This window comes from Anolis sagrei, chromosome 6 (assembly GCF_037176765.1).
Source record: "Anolis sagrei isolate rAnoSag1 chromosome 6, rAnoSag1.mat, whole genome shotgun sequence".
Classification (NCBI taxonomy): Eukaryota; Metazoa; Chordata; class Lepidosauria; order Squamata; family Dactyloidae; genus Anolis; species Anolis sagrei.
The window spans coordinates 129,641,847-129,659,751 of record NC_090026.1 but is presented as its reverse complement, the minus strand read 5'-3'; positions in this window follow the sequence as shown (position 1 = coordinate 129,659,751).

The window sequence follows — 17,905 nt, the reverse complement described above, 5'->3', positions numbered from 1 at the left end:
TATCATTAGGTGCAAAGACCCATGCCCCAGCTCATCTCCTCTACTTGCCCACGTTTGTTATTGTTGTTATTGTTGTTGCTATTGTTGTTGTTGTTATTAGATGCAAAGACACATCCCTCCAGCTCGTCTCCTCTTCTTGCCCACTTTTGGCATTGTTATTTTGGCTATTGTTGTTGTTAATATCATTAGGTGCACAGACCCATGTCTCAGCTCATCTCCTCTACTTGCCCACTTTTGGTATTGCTATCGTTGCTGTTGCTATTAGGTGCAAAGACACATCCCTCCAGCTTGTCTCCTCTTCTTGCCCACGTTTGTTATTGTTATTGTTGTGCTGTTGCTATTGTTGTTGTTATTAGGTGCAAAGACACATCCCTCCAGCTCATCTTCTCTTCTTGCCCACTTTTGGCATTGTTATTTTGGCTATTGTTGTTGTTATTATCATTAAGTGCAAAGACCCATGTCCCAGCTCATCTCCTCTACTTTCCCACTTTTAATATTGTTATTGTTGTTGTTGCTATTGTTCTTGTTTTTGTTGTTATCATTATTATAAGGTGCAAAGACTCATCCTCTAGCTCATCTCCTCTTCTTGCCCACTTTTGGTACTGTTATTGATATTGTTATGATCATTATTATTAGATGCAACGACCCAATCCCTCCAGCTCTTCTCCTGCCTTCCTCTTCTTTTGACGTTATGTTCTTGTGTGTATTTATTTCTTTTTAAAGGATGCCATTGACCCCGCTTTGGTGCCAAGGTCAAAGCTCCAGAAGCTGTCATCGGAAAGAAAGAAAAAGCCTGCGAGGCCAACTTGGAGGTTTGGGGCATACACCCCTTTCCGTGGCGTTGGGAAAAGAAACAAACAAACATCTTTTTTCCTTAATGCAGCCATGAGGCCTACGATTCATCATTGAGCACCTTTCCGGGAGAATTCCTCTTTTCCAATCTTTACATTTGTAGGAATGTTTCCTTCACTGTTGAAGGATTTACAACTCTCGGCATCCCATTGCATTGAGCCATGGCAGTCCAAGTGGTGCCAACCTGCATTCATTCTATAGTGTAGATGCATTCAAAGTAGGATCGACATGTTATAGATCTGGATATGTATGTACCATTGTTTGCATGTTAAGCTCTCTCTTTTCTCATTGAAACCGGTTCTGCATGACAAAATTTGCCTAGAATTGATTAATGGAGACCACTGTTTTGTCTCGTAAAAATAAACTCCATGCTTTTCCACCCAATGTTGAGGTCTGTCTTTATGTTTGAATGTTGGACTTGGGGGGCATCTACACCAGGTATGGGTAAATCCAGGCCCTTGGGCTCTTTTCCCAGGGTCTCCTCTCTCTCACTATCCTATCCTTCCTTCTCACTTTCTTTCCTCTTTCCCTGCCTTCCTTACCTCCCTCTTTCTCCCTCCCTTCTTCCCTTTCGCCCTTTCGCCCCTCCCTCCCTCCCTCCCTTCCTTTTGTCTTTCCTTCCTCCTACCTTCCTTCCCTCCCCTCCCTCTTTTTCTTTCCTTCCTTCCTTCCTTCCTTCCTTCCTTCCTTCCTTCCTTCAATCCTTCCTTCCTTCCTTCCTTCCCTCCCTCCCTTTTGTCTTTCCTTCTTTATTTCTTTCCTCCTTCCTTCCTTCCCTCCCCTCCCTCTTTCTCCTTCCATCCTTCCCTCTTTCTTCCCTCCCCTCCCTCTTCTTCCTTCCTTCCTTCCTTCCTTCCTTCCTTCCTTCCTTCCTTATTTCTTTTCTCCTTCCTTCCTTCCTTCCTTCCTTCCTTCCTTCCTTCCTTCCTTCCTTCCTTCCTTCCTCCCCTCCCCTCCCTCTTTCTCCTTCCATCCTTCCCTCTTTCTTCCCTCCCCTCCCTCTTCTTCCTTCCTTCCTCCTTCCTTCCTTCCCCCCTCACTCTTCTTCCTTCCTTCCTTCCTTCCTTCCTTCCTTCCTTCCTTCCTTCCTTCCTTCCTTCCTTCCCTTTTGTCTTTCCTTCTTATTTCTTTCCTTCTTTTCTTCCTTCCTCCTTCCTTCCTTCCCTTTCCTACCCTCCCTCTTTCTCCTTCCATCTTTCCCTCTTTCTTCCCTCCCCTCCCTCTCCTTCCTTCCTTCCTTCCTTCCTTCCTTCCTTCCTTCCTTCCTTCCTTCCCTTTTGTCTTTCCTTTCTTCTCTCCTTTATCCTTCTCTTCTTTCCATTCTTCCCTCCACCCCTCTTTTCTCTTTTTCCATCCTTCTGTTCCACCCTTCCTTCCTTTTTGTCTTTCCTTCCTTCCCTTTTACCGCCCTCCTTCCCTCTCTTCCTCTTTCTCCCTCCCTCCCTTCCCTTTTGTCTTTCCTTCCTTCTTTCTTTCCTTTATCCTTCTCTTCCCTCCATTCTTCTCTTCCTCCCTCCCTTTCTTCTCTTTTTTCATCATTCTGTTCCCTCTTTCCACCTTTCCTTCCTTTTCGTCTTTCTTTCCTTCTCTTTTACCTCCCTCCTTCCCTCTCTTCCTCTTCCTTCCCACCCTCCCTCCCTTTTGTCTTTCCTTCCTTCTCTTTCATTTATCCTTCTCTTCCTCTCTACCTCTCTTCCTTCTTTTTTCCTTCCTCCTTCCCTTCCATCGTTCCATTCCATTCTTTCATCCTTCCTTCCTTCCCTCTTCCCTCCCTCCTTTCCTCTCTCCCTCTTTCTTCTTTCCTTCCTTCTTTACTTCTCTCTTTCCTTCCTCCTTCCCCTCCTCCTAGCAGGGAGTGCTAGCATGCCGGCCCCAACTTAGAAAGTTTGCCCATGCCTGATCATTATGGGACTAATGCAGTTTGACACCACTTTTGACCATAGAAGCACAGGATTTCTAGTTTGTTGAGGGACTCTTGGGCAAAGAAGACCTTGCAAAACTACAACTACCAGGATTCTATAGCATTGACACCAAGTGTACCTATTTAAAGGAATCTTTATTTTCTGAGCAACTGTAGCTGACCACTAGATGTCAGGAAGGGACCGCATTGCAGTTCAACACTGATGTTCCAAAGCAGAATCAAAAGCCCTGAAAATAGGGATATATTGTATTGGCCATACAATACATATGCAGCCAATTCCACAAAGCATCATGCAAAGAGAGTAAAGATCCTGGAAGTTGTAGTTTCTTTCTTCTCTTCTCAAGGTACCTCATGAAGCTACAGCTCCCATTGAGCCATGGCAGTTAAAGTGGCATCGAACTGCATTAATTCTGCAGTGTAGATGGATCCCACATGTGTTGATAAATGGGGAGGGTGCAGGTAGCTTTCTATGGCGACGGCAGGTGAGTGATGCTCTGCAAGTGAGTGATACTATGCATTGGATACACACACACACACAAATTCTATGAGTCCTAACAATGCTAAAGGGGACTTTCCAAATGAGAGGAGCAGATGCTTCATCGGCCATCTCTCCATCACTCACAGATGGCCATAAAAAAGGAATCCAGCCAATGACCAGAAATGCTTAGCTTGCCTTTAAATTAATTAATGTGGATTGACACCCCCCCCCCCCCCACTCCCCAGGTAGATATATAGTGAATGTGGCTGGGTCTTTTAAGGAGAGGAAAAGCCCAACTACATTCTAGAGCTGTTTTGGGTCATGACTGAGAGCAGAAAGGATTACTACTACTACTACTACTATTCTACTATTACTAGATACAAGGACCAATTCCTCTAGCTCACCTCCTCCTCTTTATTATTATCCTTGTTATTATTAGTATTAGTATTAGATGCAAAGACTTTTGGAATTGTTGTTGTTGTTACTATTACTACCAGAAGCGGCCCTAGGTAATTTTCAACGGTAAGCAAACAATATTTTGCCCCCCCCCCCCCCAACCAATCACTGATATATATTTTCTGTTGGTCTTGGGAGTACTGTGTGCCATATTTGGTTCAGTTCCATCATTGGTGGAGTTCAGAATGCTCTTTGATTGTAGGTGAACTACACCCCAGTAACTACAACTCTCATATGTCAAGGTCTATTTTCCCCCAAGAGCGCCTCAAGAGCGCCCCTGGGCAAAATCAACTATACTGCAAATGCTTACTTTGCGTAATGGGTTGAGCCATCCCTGATTACTACTATTACTAGATGCAAGGACCTATCCCTCTAGCTCAGTGATTCTCAACCTGGGGTCCCCAGATGTTTTTGGCCTTCAACTCCCAGAAATCCTAACAGCTGGTAAACTGGCTGGGGTTTCTGGGAGTTGTAGGCCAAAAACATCTGGGGACCCCAGGTTGAGAACCACTGCTCTAGCTCATCTCCTCCTCTGCCTACTTCTGGAATTGTTGTTGTTGTTCCTGAAATATGAACTAGTTGGATCTTCTCGTGGTCCAAGGCACACTCAAAATTTTCCTCCAGCACCACATTATTATTACTATTACTATTAGTATTATCTGAACTAATAGTAATAGTAATAATTTAAAAAGTTGTTGTTACTATTACTACTATTACTAGATGCAAGGACCTATCCCTCTAACTCATTTCCTTCACTTGCCCACTTTATTATTATTATTATTATTATTATTATTATTACTACAATTAGTATTAGTATCAGATGCAAAGACCCATCCCTCCAGCTCATCTCCTCCTTTGCCCACTTTTGGAATTCTTCTCCTCCTTCTTCTTCCACAGCTGAGGGGCCACCACTGAGAAGGCCCTGTCTCTCATCCCCACCAAACGTACTTGTGATGAAGGTGGTAACGAGAGCAGGGCCTCCCCAGATGATCTTAACGTCCTAGATGGTTCATAAAGGGAGATGCGTTTGGACAGGGAAGTTGGGCCAGAACCGTTTAGGGCTTTATAGGCTAAAGCCAACACTTTGAATTGTGCCCGATAGCAAACTAGCAGCCAGTGGAGCTGGCGCAGCAGAGGAGTCGTTGTTGCTGTTGTTACTATTACTACTATTACTAGATGCAAGGAGCTATCCCTCTAGCTCGTTTCCTCCTCTTGCCCACTTTTTTATTATTACTATTACTATTAGTTCAGATAATACTAATAGTAATAGTAATAATGATGTGGTGCTGGAGGAAAATTTTGAGTGTGCCTTGGACCACGAGAAGATCCAACTAGTCCATACTTCAGGAAATAAAGCCTGACTGCTCATTGGAGGGAAGGTGATTAGAGGCAAAGATGAAGTCCTTTGGCCACATCATGACAAGACAGGAAAGCTTAGAGAAGACAATGATGCTGGGGGAAAGGGAAGGACCAAGAGCAAGGTGGATGGATGGTATCCTTGAAGGGACTGGCTTGACTCTGAAGGAGCTGGGGGTGGCCATGGCCGACAGGGAGCTCTGGTGTGGGATGGTCCATGAGGTCATGAAGAGTCAGAAGCGACTGAACGAATAAACAACAACATTAGTATTAGTATCAGATGCAAAGATCCATCCCTCCAGTCATCTCCTCCTTTGCCCACTTTTGGAATTGTTGTTGTTGTTGGGTTGTTGTAGGTTTTTCCGGGCTATATGGCCATGTTCTCGAGGCATTTTCTCATGACGTTTCGCCTGCATCTATGACAAGCATCCTCAGAAGTAGTGAGATTGTTGTTGTTGTTGTTGTTACTATTACTGCTATTACTAGATGCAAGGACCTATCCTTCTAGCTCGTCTCCTCCTGTTTCCCGTTGTTGTTGTTGTTGTTAGATTGCAAAGATCCATCCTTGTTTCATTCTTTGTCCATTGTGTTGTTGTTGTTGTTGTTGTTGTTGTTATAGGGACATTTTCATGACATTCTCAGCCCCAGGTAATTTTAGGTCCCTTTTCTTAAAACGGAGTGTTTGTGTGCATTTACACTGCAGAATTAATGCAGTCTGGCACCTCTTTGACTGCCAAGTCTCCATAGCCCCAAAGTAACTTTCCTACGAGTTGGAGGCTAAATATGAGACACTGTAAATCAGTGCAGTTTGGCACCCTTTTGACTGCCAGGATGACATAGCCCCAGTGTAACTTTCCTATGAGTTGGAGGCTAGATATGAGACACTAGAATTAATTCAGTTTGCATCTACACTGCAGAATCAATGCAGTTTGGCACCCCTTTGACTGCCAGGATGACATAGCCCCAAAGTAACTCTACCATGAGTTGGGGGTTAGATATTGGACACTGTAGAATCAATCAATGGGGGCTGTAGTTCTTAGTGAAAGAAACATGGACGTGACATCTTTTCCCCAGGGGATTAATCTTGCCTTCCTTTAGAGAACTGGAACTCTCAAGGATCAAGACACTATAGATAACTCGAAATAGGCTTTATTGTTCACAATGAGTTATCTTTCTTAAGCATAAACTTGATGTTCCAAAGGGGGTAAAGAAAATATACATTACAGTCTCTGGAGTCTTGGGTCCAAGGAGTTTTCCAGCTGAGAAGCTTTCCAAGTTCCCTCTTTCTCAATGGCTGTGAAAGTCGGAACATTCACAACCCCAGTCCAATGGCCTATATTGAAGGCACAAAGTCTTCCTCTTGATGCCAAAGGACTGGTTTCAACATCCTCCAGGTGAGCTGGGCATGAAGTATGAATCTTAAGAGCACAAACTTAAGAATTGGTGATAAGAGATGACTTGTCTGAGGACTTTAGAGCCAAGTCTTTCTCACGTCCATCTGCTGAGTTGTTTGATGGTGGAATGAAAAAGAAAGCACTGCCCTCCTCCCTAGAAAGGGATGGAGTCAAGCAATTGAGCTGGGGGAGCAATTCAGCCAGTGCAAAACAACACTGATAGAAAGCTGCAGATAACCAAAAAATTCAACTATATATTTATATACAAGTGGTGCCAGATGCGCCGTCACAGCCCCAAAGTAACTTTCCTATGAATTGGAGGCTAGATATGGGACTCTGTAGAATCAATGCAGTTTGCATCTACACTGCAGAATTAATGCAGTTTGGCATTCCTTTGACTGCCAGGATGACATAGCCTCAAAGTAACTTAACTATGAGTTGGAGGCTAGATATGGGACTCTGTAGAATCAATGCAGTTTGGCACCCCTTTGACTGTCAGGATTCCATCACTCCAAAGTAACTTTCCTATGAGTTGGAGGCTAGATATGAGATGCTGTAGAATTAATTCAGTTTGCATCTACACTGCAGAATTAATGCAGTTTGGCACCCCTTTGACTGCCAGGATGACATAGCCCCAAAGCAACTTAACTATGAGTTGGAGGCTAGATATGAGACACTGTAAAATCAATGCAGTTTGGCACCTTTTTGACTGTCAGGATGATATAGCCCCAAAGTAACTTTCCTATGTGTTGGAGGCTAGATATAGGACCCTGTAGTATTAATTCAGTTTGCATCTACATTGCAGAATCAATGCAGTTTGGCACCCTTTTGACTGCCAGGATGACATAGCCCCAAAGTAACTTAACTATGAGTTGGAGGCTAGATATGAGACACTGTAAAATCAGTGCAGTCTGGCACCTTTTTGGCAGCCAGGATTCCACTGCTCTAAAGTAACTTAACTATGAGTTGGAGGATAGATATGGGACACTGTAGAATCAATGCAGTTTGCATCTACACTGCAGAATCAATGCAGTTTGGCATTCCTTTGAAAGCCAGGATGACATAGCCCCCAAGTAACTTTCCTATGAGTTGGAGGCTAGATATGAGACACTGTAAAATCAATGCAGTCTGGCACCTTTTTGACAGCCAGGATTCCACTGTTCTAAAGTAACTTAACTATGAGTTTGGAGGCTAGATATGGGACACTGTACAATCAATGCAGTTTGCATCTACACTGCAGAATCAATGCAGTTTGGCACCCCTTTGACTACCAGGATGACATAGCCCCAAAGAAACTTTCCTATGAGTTGGAGACTAGATATGGGACACTGTAGAATCAATGCAGTTTGCATCTTCACTGCAGAATTACTGGTTTGGCATCCCTTTGGCTGCCAGGATGACATAGCTCCAAAGTAACTTTCCTATGAGTTGGAAGCTAGATGTGGGATGCTGTAAAATTAATTCAGTTTGCATCTACATTGCAGAATTAATGCAGTTTGGCATCCCTTTGACAGCCAGGATGACATAGCCCCCCAAGTAACTTTCCTATGAGTTGGAGGCTAGATATGGGACGCTGTAGAATCAATGCGGTTTGAATCTACATTGCAGAATTAATGCAGTTTGGCACCCCTTTGACTGCCAGGATGACATAGCCCCAAAGTAACTTAACTATGAGTTGGAGGCTAGATATGGGATGCTGTAGAATTAATTCAGTTTGCATCTACATTGCAGAATCAATGCAGTTTGGCACCCTTTTGACTGGCAGGATTCCATTGCTCCAAAGTAACTCAACTGTGAGTTGGAGACTAGATATGAGACACTGTAAAATCAATGCAGTTTGGCACCTTTTTGACTGTCAGGATGACATAGCCCCAAAGTAACTTTCCTATGAGTTGGAGGCTAGATATGGGACTCTGTAAAATCAATGCAGTTTGCATCTATACTGCAAAATTAATGCAGTTTGGCACCCCTTTGACTGCCAGGATGACATAGCCCCAAAGTAACTTAACTATGAGTTGGAGGCTAGATATGAGACACTGTAGAATTAATGCAGTCTGGCACCTTTTTGACAGCCGGGATTCCACTGCTCTAAAGTAACTTGACTATGAGTTGGAGGCTAGATATGAGACACTGTAGAATTAATGCAGTCTGGCACCTTTTTGACAGCCGGGATTCCACTGCTCTAAAGTAACTTAACTATGAGTTGGAGGCTAGATATGAGACACTGTAGAATTAATGCAGTCTGGCACCTTTTTGACAGCCGGGATTCCACTGCTCTAAAGTAACTTGACTATGAGTTGGAGGCTAGATATGAGACACTGTAGAATTAATGCAGTCTGGCACCTTTTTGACAGCCGGGATTCCACTGCTCTAAAGTAACTTAACTATGAGTTGGAGGCTAGATATGAGACACTGTAGAATTAATGCAGTCTGGCACCTTTTTGACAGCCGGGATTCCACTGCTCTAAAGTAACTTGACTATGAGTTGGAGGCTAGATATGGGACACTGTAGAATCAATGCAGTTTGCATCTACACTGCAGAATCAATACAGTTTGGCACCCTTTTGACTGCCAGGATTCTGCTGTTACGGCTATACCAGGAGCTCCAACTTTATTTGCTTTGTATTAAATGCTTGTTTGCAGTCCAAGGTTTCAGGGACTCTGCAGATAGGTGGCTTCCTTTGGTTGCAGTCATAAGGCAGGCTTCCTGTCCATCATTGTTAAGTTTTGGTTCCGCCCCTTGCTCAGGGCAATTGGGAAGGGAGCCATTTTTAGTTAGTCTCAGCAAGGAAAACTAACGTATAGGACGTGTGCAAGCTTCCCCTCAACAAAAACTTCAACCCTTAAGACTTTCCGGGGGAGAACAGTCTTAAGAGCACCCAAAGATTTCCGGGGAGGCAGTCTTAAAGCTTTGAGGAATTTCGGAGGATGAACAGTTTGGAAGACCAAAGAACTTCATCTGGAGTATATCCAAGCTCTTACTGGTAGGTTCACTCGGTGCTTCGAGATGCAGTTTGACCCGGTAGCGGAGCCCACATCAGTAAGGGTTAGATTACAGTCAGCCTGGGAGAAGTTAAAAAGGGATTTTCCTTTAAAGTAAAGAATCAGTTGTTGAAGACAGTTGCCTGTCCTTCGTGGGCAAGTTTAGGAAGCCACCAGTTGCAAAAAGCCTGGATGCATTTGTTTAGCTTTATTGAAGACAAGAGAAGTTTCTGTTTGATTGTTCATTAATAAAGGACTTTGTTATACTTCATAAGCCATCTAAAGATCATTTGTGGTGGAAAACCTCTGAGAACTCCTCTTCGGGGGGCCCTGGCTTCCTGCTAGGCTCAAGTCCCACGTCCTATTTAAAAGCAATTATTTACAGGCCCAGCGCGCGACAGAACAACACTGCAGAACCAATGCAGTTTGGCACCCCTTTGACTGCCAGGATTCCATCTCTCCAAAGTAACTTTCCAGTGAATTGGAAACTAGATATGGGATGTTGTTAAATCAATGCAGTTTGCATCTACACTGCAGAATCAATGCAGTTTGGAACCCCTTTGACTACCAGGATGACATAGCCCCAAAGAAACTTAACTATGAGTTGGAGACTAGATATGGAACACTGTAGAATCAATGCAGTTTGCATCTACACTGCAGAATTAATGCAGTTTGGCACCTCTTTGACTACCAAGACTCCATAGCCTCAAAGTAACTTTCCCATGAGTTGGAGGCGTAGATATGGGATGAGGGCCAATGTTTGCTCCTTTTGGCAAGTTGTTCCCGACCTCTGATCCTCCTTTGGCTTCAACGAGCCCCTCTGCAATATAATTCCCCACTAAAAAGAGATCATCTGAGATCTGGGGGGCTATTAAACAGAGGGCCACTGATTTATTGTGGCTTTCCGCCTCGATCGAGCTTTTATTTCTCTCCTATCGACTTTATGCCTGGACAGCCGACAAGATAATAAAACTCGTAGCCTCAAAGAGATCACCTCCCTTCATGGCTGGCTTCTTTCCCTGCTACTTTGGTCTCCATTAAAATCAGGGTGGTTTTTTTTGCAAAGTACATTTCCCTATTCAGAATTATAGCCTCGTTTCCATTTGGAGAATGTAGGGGTGCTTAAGTAGAATGAGAGGTTTAATCAAAACCCACGCGTTTCTCTCCTTTCCTGGCAAACGGTGTGGCAAATAGCCACTATCTCACGGCTAGGCTTCAGTGAAGAGGGTCTTGAGCTGGAGACCCTTGAGGACATCTAGTCTAGCACCATCCTGCTCTATTACACTATATAATGAAAAAATAATTATTACTTTGAAAGAAACTTCATTTTTTGTGCCCCAAACTACAGCTCATAATAATAATAATAATAATAATAATAATAATAATAATAATAATAAGTGGACTCTGGATGGCCATGTGCCAGGAGGGCTTGGATAGAATCATAGAATCAAAGAGCTGGAAGAGACCTCCTGGGGCATCCAGTCCAACCCCATTCTGCCAAGAAGCAGGAATATTGCATTCAAATCACCCCTGACAGATGGCCATCCAGCCCCTGTTTAAAAGCTTCCAAAGAAGGAGTCTCCACCACACTCCGGGGCAGAGAGTTCCACTGCTGAACGGCTCTCACAGTCAGGAAGTTCTTCCTCATGCTCAGATGGAATCTCCTCTCGTAGTTTGAAGCCATTGCTCCGCATCCTAGTCTCCAGGGAAGCAGAGAACAAGCTTGCTCCCTCCTCCCTGTGGCTTCCTCTCACATATTTATACATGGCTATCACATCTCCTCTCAGCCTTCTCTTCTTCAGGCTAAACATGCCCAGCTCCTTAAGCCGCTCCTCATAGGGCTTGTTCTCCAGACCCTTGATCATTTTAGTCGCCCTCCTCTGGACACATTCCAGCTTGTCAATATCTCCCTTGAATTGTAGTGCCCAGAATTGGACACAATATTCCAGGTGTGGTCTAACCAGAGCAGAATAGAGCATGGGGAGCATGACTTCCCTAGATCTAGACACTATGCTCCTCTTGATGCAGGCCAAAATCCCATTGGCTTTTTCTTGCCACCGCTCACATTGTTGGCTCATGTTTAACTTGTTGTCCACGAGGACTCCAAGATCTTTTTCACACGTACTGCTCTCGAGCCAGTCCTCGTCCTCCATTCTGTCTCTTTGCATTTCGTTTTTCCTGCCTAAGTGGAGTATCTTGCATTTGTCAGTGTTGAACTTCATTTTGTTAGTTTTGGCCCATCTCCCTAATCTGTCAAGATCGTTTTGAATCCTGCTCCTGTCCTCTGGACTATTGGCTCTCCCTCCCAATTTGGTGTCATCTGCAAACTTGATGATCCTGCCTTCTAGCCCATCATCTAAGTCATTAAGAAAGATGTTGAACAGGACCGGGCCCAGGACGGAACCCTGCTTGTGGCACTCCGCTCGTCACTTCTTTCCGGGATGAAAAGGAAGCATTGCAGAGAATCACCCTCTGGGTTCATCCATTTAACCAATTACAGATCCACCTCACCGTAGTTTTGCCTAGCCCACATTGGACTAGTTTCCTTGCCAAGGGTCTTGAGCTGGAGACCCTTGAGGACTTCTAGTCCAGCACCATCCTGCTCTATTACACTATATAATGAAAAAATAATTATTATGTTTCTGGTTTTAAAAGTGTTATTTCCTGTTCAATTGTGGGGTACTTACTTTGAAAGAAACTTCATTTTTGTGCCACCAACTACAGCTAATAATAATAATAATAATAATAATAATAATAATAATTAGAGGCTGGATAGCCATGTGCCAGGAGGGCTTGGATAATTTATTCCTGCCTGGCAGGAGACCTCTTCCAGCTCTATGATTCTATTATTCTACAACAACAACAACAACAACAACAACAACAACAAAATCAGAGCCTGGATGGCCATCTTTTAGGAGAACTTGGATGGTGTCTTCCTGCCTGGCAGACCTTTGGGGTCTCTTCCAATTGTATGATACTACAGCAATCATCATCATCATTGTTCTGTTGCACGCTGGGCTTGAAACAAATTGCTTTTAAAACAGGACGTGCAACTTTAGCCCAGCGGGAAGCCAGGGGGCCCGAAGAGAAATTCTTAAGGATTTTCACCATAAACAGTCTCTAGAGGGCTTGTAAAATATAACAAAGTCTTTTATTGGTGAACAAACAACAGAAACTTCTTTTGTCTTCAAAAGGTTAAACAGGGGAGGGCGACTAACATGATCAAGGGTCTGGAGAACAAGCCCTATGAGGAGCGGCTTAAGGAGCTGGGCATGTTTAGCCTGAAGAAGAGAAGGCTGAGAGGGGATATGACAGCCATGTATAAATACGTGAGAGGAAGCCACAGGGAGGAGGGAACAAGCTAGTTTTCTGCTTCCTTGGAGACTAGGACGCTATGAAACAATGGCTTCAAACTACAAGAGAGGAGATTCCATCTGAACACGAGGAAGAACTTCCTGACTGTGAGAGCCGTTCAGCAGTGGAACTCTCTGCCCCGGAGTGTGGTGGAGGCTCCTTCTTTGGAAGCTTTTAAACAGAGACTGGATGAATGTATTGTCGAAGGCTTTCATGGCTGGAATCACTAAGTTCTTGTGGGTTTTTTCGGGCTATATGGCCATGTTCTAGAGGCATTTCTCCTGACGTTTCGCCTGCATCTATGGCAAGCATCCTCAGAGGTGAGGTCTGTTGGAACTGGGGGAAAAGAGACTGGATGGCCATCTGTCAGGGGTGATTTGAATGCAATATTCCTGCTTCTTTCAGAATGGGGTTGGACTGGATGGCCCAGGAGGTCTCTTCCAACTCTTTGATTCTATGATTCTATTCTATGTACTCAATGAAGTCCATAAGTCACACTTCTCTACTAAAGTCCAAACAGCAGCATACATGCATCCACCTCCACTGAGGTCTGATACAAACCGGATACAAAATGGAGTCCTGTGTCTGAAGCCCTTCCCACACCAAAGAGGAATAGTCAAACTGGCAAGCCAAAAGGTATATACAACATAGGACAACAATTATACACATTTACAAGCAGTTAGTGAAGGCTTGGAATATTACTATTTCCAACAGAAACTTCTTTTTGAATAAGATGAGGTTGGAATAAATAGGCAACGCATCCGGAAAATTAGACCTGGAAATTGAAAATCAATGGCAAGGATGTCGGGGGCAAAACACTGCTGGGAAAATCTGCTTGATCACCCACTGGGCTCGGAAGACGATGATCCGTTTCTCCTTTGTGGGTTTAATCGCAGAAATTAGCTACTTGGCCGGTCTTGGAGCAGCCGGAGCCAATTTGTGGGGCTCCGATGTGATGATGTGACTTTTCTATTATACGAGTCATCCTTCTGTACGTACACACAGGCCCAGCATCTGTGGATTTGACCAACTGCAGCTTGAGACTATTCAACTAAAAGTAGCCCTTGACTTGCCTTATGTGTCGGCCTACCCTGCGGCGCCCTTTTTGCAGATCCTCAGCCTCTCATTGGACTCGTTCCCCATTTGATATGAGGGACGCATTATATAATATTGCAATTGCAACATTTCCAGCATAGCTCAAATGGCAGACCTCGTCAAAACAATTCAGGCTTGATGTCAGCTATGGAAATTGCTCACAAAAGCAGATTTTTGATTCTTATTTTACACCAGTAATGGAAAAACCAGCTGATCCCTAATCCATCTAAAACACAAACGTGCGCCTTTCACCTTAAGAACAGACAAGCATCCCGAGCTCTGAGGATTATTACCTGGGAAGGAATCCCACTGGAGCATTGCAGCACACCCAAGTACCTGGGAGTCACTCTGGACCGTGCTCTGACCTACAAGAAGCACTGCCTGAACATCAAGCAAAAAGTGGGTGCTAGAAACAATATCATACGAAAGCTGACTGGCACAACCTGGGGATCACAACCAGACACAGTGAAGACATCTGCCCTTGCGCTATGCTACTCTGCTGCTGAGTACGCATGCCCAGTGTGGAACACATCTCACCACGCTAAAACAGTGGATGTGTCTCTTAATGAGACATGCCGCATTATCATGGGGTGTCTGCGCCCTACACCACTGGAGAAATTACACTGCTTAGCCGGTATTGCACCACCTGACATTTGCCAGGAAGTAGGAGCCAATAGTGAAAGGACCAAGGCAGAGACATCTCCAGCTCATCCCTTGTTTGGGTATCAGCCAGCACATCAATGACTTAAATCAAGAAATAGTTTTCTTAGATCTACAGAGACACTCGCTGGAACACCTCAGCAAGCAAGAGTTCAAAAGTGGCAGGCCCAAACCCAGCACCTCAATCCATGGGTGATACCCAATGAGAGACTCCCCCCTGGGCACACAGAAGACTGGGCGACTTGGAAGGCGCTGAACAGACTGCGCTCTGGCACCACGAGATGCAGAGCCAACCTTAAGAAATGGGGCCACAAAGTGGAATCCACGGCATGCGAGTGCGGAGAAGAGCAAACCACTGACCACCTGCTGCAATGTAACCTGAGCCCTGCCACATGCACCATGGAGGACCTTCTTGCGGCAACACCAGAGGCACTCCAAGTGGCCAGATACTGGTCAAAGGACATTTAATCAACTACCAAGTTTGCAAAATTTCGTGGTTTTTTTATCTGTTTGTTTTGTTCTGTTAGAAATCTAACACAATGGTCTGGTTGCTGATGACACGATAAATAAACCAGTAATGGCACTCTCCTCTGGAGACATCTGGACCTCGCAACCACTTCTTTTGTTATCCTTTGCAGGGATAGGATTGAAACAGCAATCTTATTGCATTTCCCAAGCTGAGGACGTTATCACACTGGAGAATGAATGCACTTTAAACTTGGTTGCTGCCTCCTGCAGAATTCTGGGGTTTGTAGTTTAGGGAGAAACCTTTAACACCCTCACTAAACTACAGACCTCAGAATTCTGCAGGAAGTAGAAACCGGATTTAAAGTGGAACTATTCTCTAGTGTGATTGATGTGGAGTGTGTTGGTATGGCTGTACCAGGAGCTCCAACTTCCTTTTCTTTCTTTGAGTATTTGCATGTATTCCAAAGTTCCATGCATTTTCCAATAAGGTGGCTTCCCTTGGTTTGCGGCCACCTGCCTATCATTGTTGGATTTTTGAGTTCCGCCCCTTTCCCCAGGGTTCGGGAAGGAAAGGGACCCATTTTAGCTCAGTCTTACAGTTGAAAGCTTAGCTACAGGACGTGAATCAGCTCCATCCGTAGAGAAGCTTAGTTTCTTACGAAATTCCGGGGGAAAACAGTTCCAAAGGACTCCAGCTGGAGAATCTACAAAGCCTTGACTGGTAGGTCTAATCGGGACCCAAGAAGCAGTTTGGAGCTGGAAGTAGAGCCCACACCAGCAAAGTTTAGAAAGTTGATTGCTCAAGGAGGGGTTAAAAAGGGTTTTCCTTGTTAAAGAAAAGAAACAGTTCACGAAGCCAGTTGCCTGTCCCTTGTGGACAAGATTAAGAAAGCCACCAGTTGATTCAAAGCCTTGAAGTATTTGTTTGACCTGTTGAAGATCTGAGAAGTATTTGATTGTTTTGTTGAAGACCTAAGCAATAATAAAGGACTTTGTTAAACTTTTCAAGCTACTAAAGACTCTGTATAGGAAAATCCTTAGGGCCTCTCACTCGAGGCACCCCGGCTTCCCACTGGGCACAAAGAGCACGCCCTGTTCAAAAGCCAATTGCTATAGGCCCAGTGCATGACAGCACATGGAGATATTGCAGCAGCAGCAGCAGCAGCAACAACAACAACAACAACAAAATCAGAGCCTGGATGGCCATCTGTTGGGAGAGCTTGGATGGTGTCTTCCTGCCTGGCAGAAAAAGGGTCAGACCTTTGGGGTCTCTTCCAACTGTATGATTCTACAGCAATCATCATCATCATCATCAGAGTCTGGATGGTCATCTGTTGGGAGGGCTTGAATTGTGTCTTCCTTGGGATCTCTTCCAACTCTAGAATTCCATATCTCCCACTGGAGCATCCAATTCCCTAAAGGTTGAGGGGTCTCTATCCAACCCAATTTTGAAACCTCCAAGGACTGAAAGTCTGCCACCTTCCAAGGGAGCCTTGCTCATGACTCCTTTGCCATGACTTTTTTTTTTGCGTTGTGCCCCAATTTTTCAGGCTCCCTGCATGAGTTGCCTCCATTGAGAACCTCACAATATTGCCTTGTCTTTGTTGCTTGTTTTGTGGAACGCTTCCATCAGGAGCTCCCTCTTTCCTTTGTTGTTTGGCTTCAAAATTGCAGGCGACTGTGTGGTGACCCCACTTTTGTGGAAGCGTTTTGCTTTCAAAGGACTCCTAATTGTGCCAGCAAAATGAATAGTTCCCGCAGATGGATTCCCCCCCCCCCCCTTTAGATTGCACAGGTTTGCTTGCTTTTTTTTATTTGGGTAGAGATTAATGTGTGACTAGCATCAAACAGTTCAGCTAGATGAAAGCTTTGTCTCTTTGTTACTAGGGGGAGAGGGGGAAGCATTAGAAGTTGTATTTTTTGTAGATCTGTCCCCACAAAACTGATATAGGTGAGTGAGCGGCAAATCAGAGAAGTGGCAAACTTCCAAGACACTCTCCGTGGTGCTGAATAGGTTTCGAGCTCCATATCCTTTAGGGCAGTGTTTCTCAACTTGGGGTTTGGGACCCCGGGGGGGGGGGGGGTCATGAGGGAGTGTCAGATGGGTTGCCAAAGACCATTAAAAACACAGTATTTTCTGTTGGACATGGGGGTTCTGTGTGCCAAGTTTGGACCAACTCTCTCATTGGTGGGTTTCAGAATGCTCTTTGATTGTAGGTGAACTATAAATCCCAACAACTACAACTCCCAAATGTCAAGGTTTATTTTCCCCAAAGTCATCCAGTGTTCAAATTTTGCATATTGAGTATTCATGCCAAGTTTGGTCCAGATCCATCATTGTTTGAGTCCACAGTGCTCTCTGGATGTAGGTGAACTACAACTCCAAAACTCAAGATCAAGGTCCACCAAACCCTTCCAGTATTTTCTGTCGGTCATGGAAGTTCTGTGTGTCAAGTTTGGTTCAATTCCATTGTTGGTGGAGTTCAGAATGCTCTTTGATTGTAGGTGAACTATAAATCCCAGCAACTACAACTATCAAATGACAAAATCATTCCCCGCAACCCCTCTAGTATTCACATTTGGGCATATAGAATATTTGTGTCAAATTTGGTCCAGTGAAGGAAAATACATCCTGCCTATTAGATATTTACATCGTAACAGTAGCAAAGTTGCAGTTAGGAAGTAGCAACAACAATAATTTTATGGTTGGGGGTCACCACAACATGAGGAACTGTATTAAGGGGTTGTGACATTAAGAAGGTTGAGAACCACTGACCTAAACGCTTCAGTAGGTGTGTGACCACATGTCCATTAGAGCTGTATTTTCAACCAGTTTTACACTATTATGTTACAGCAGTCATGGGCAAACTTGGGTCTTTTCTCCAGGTG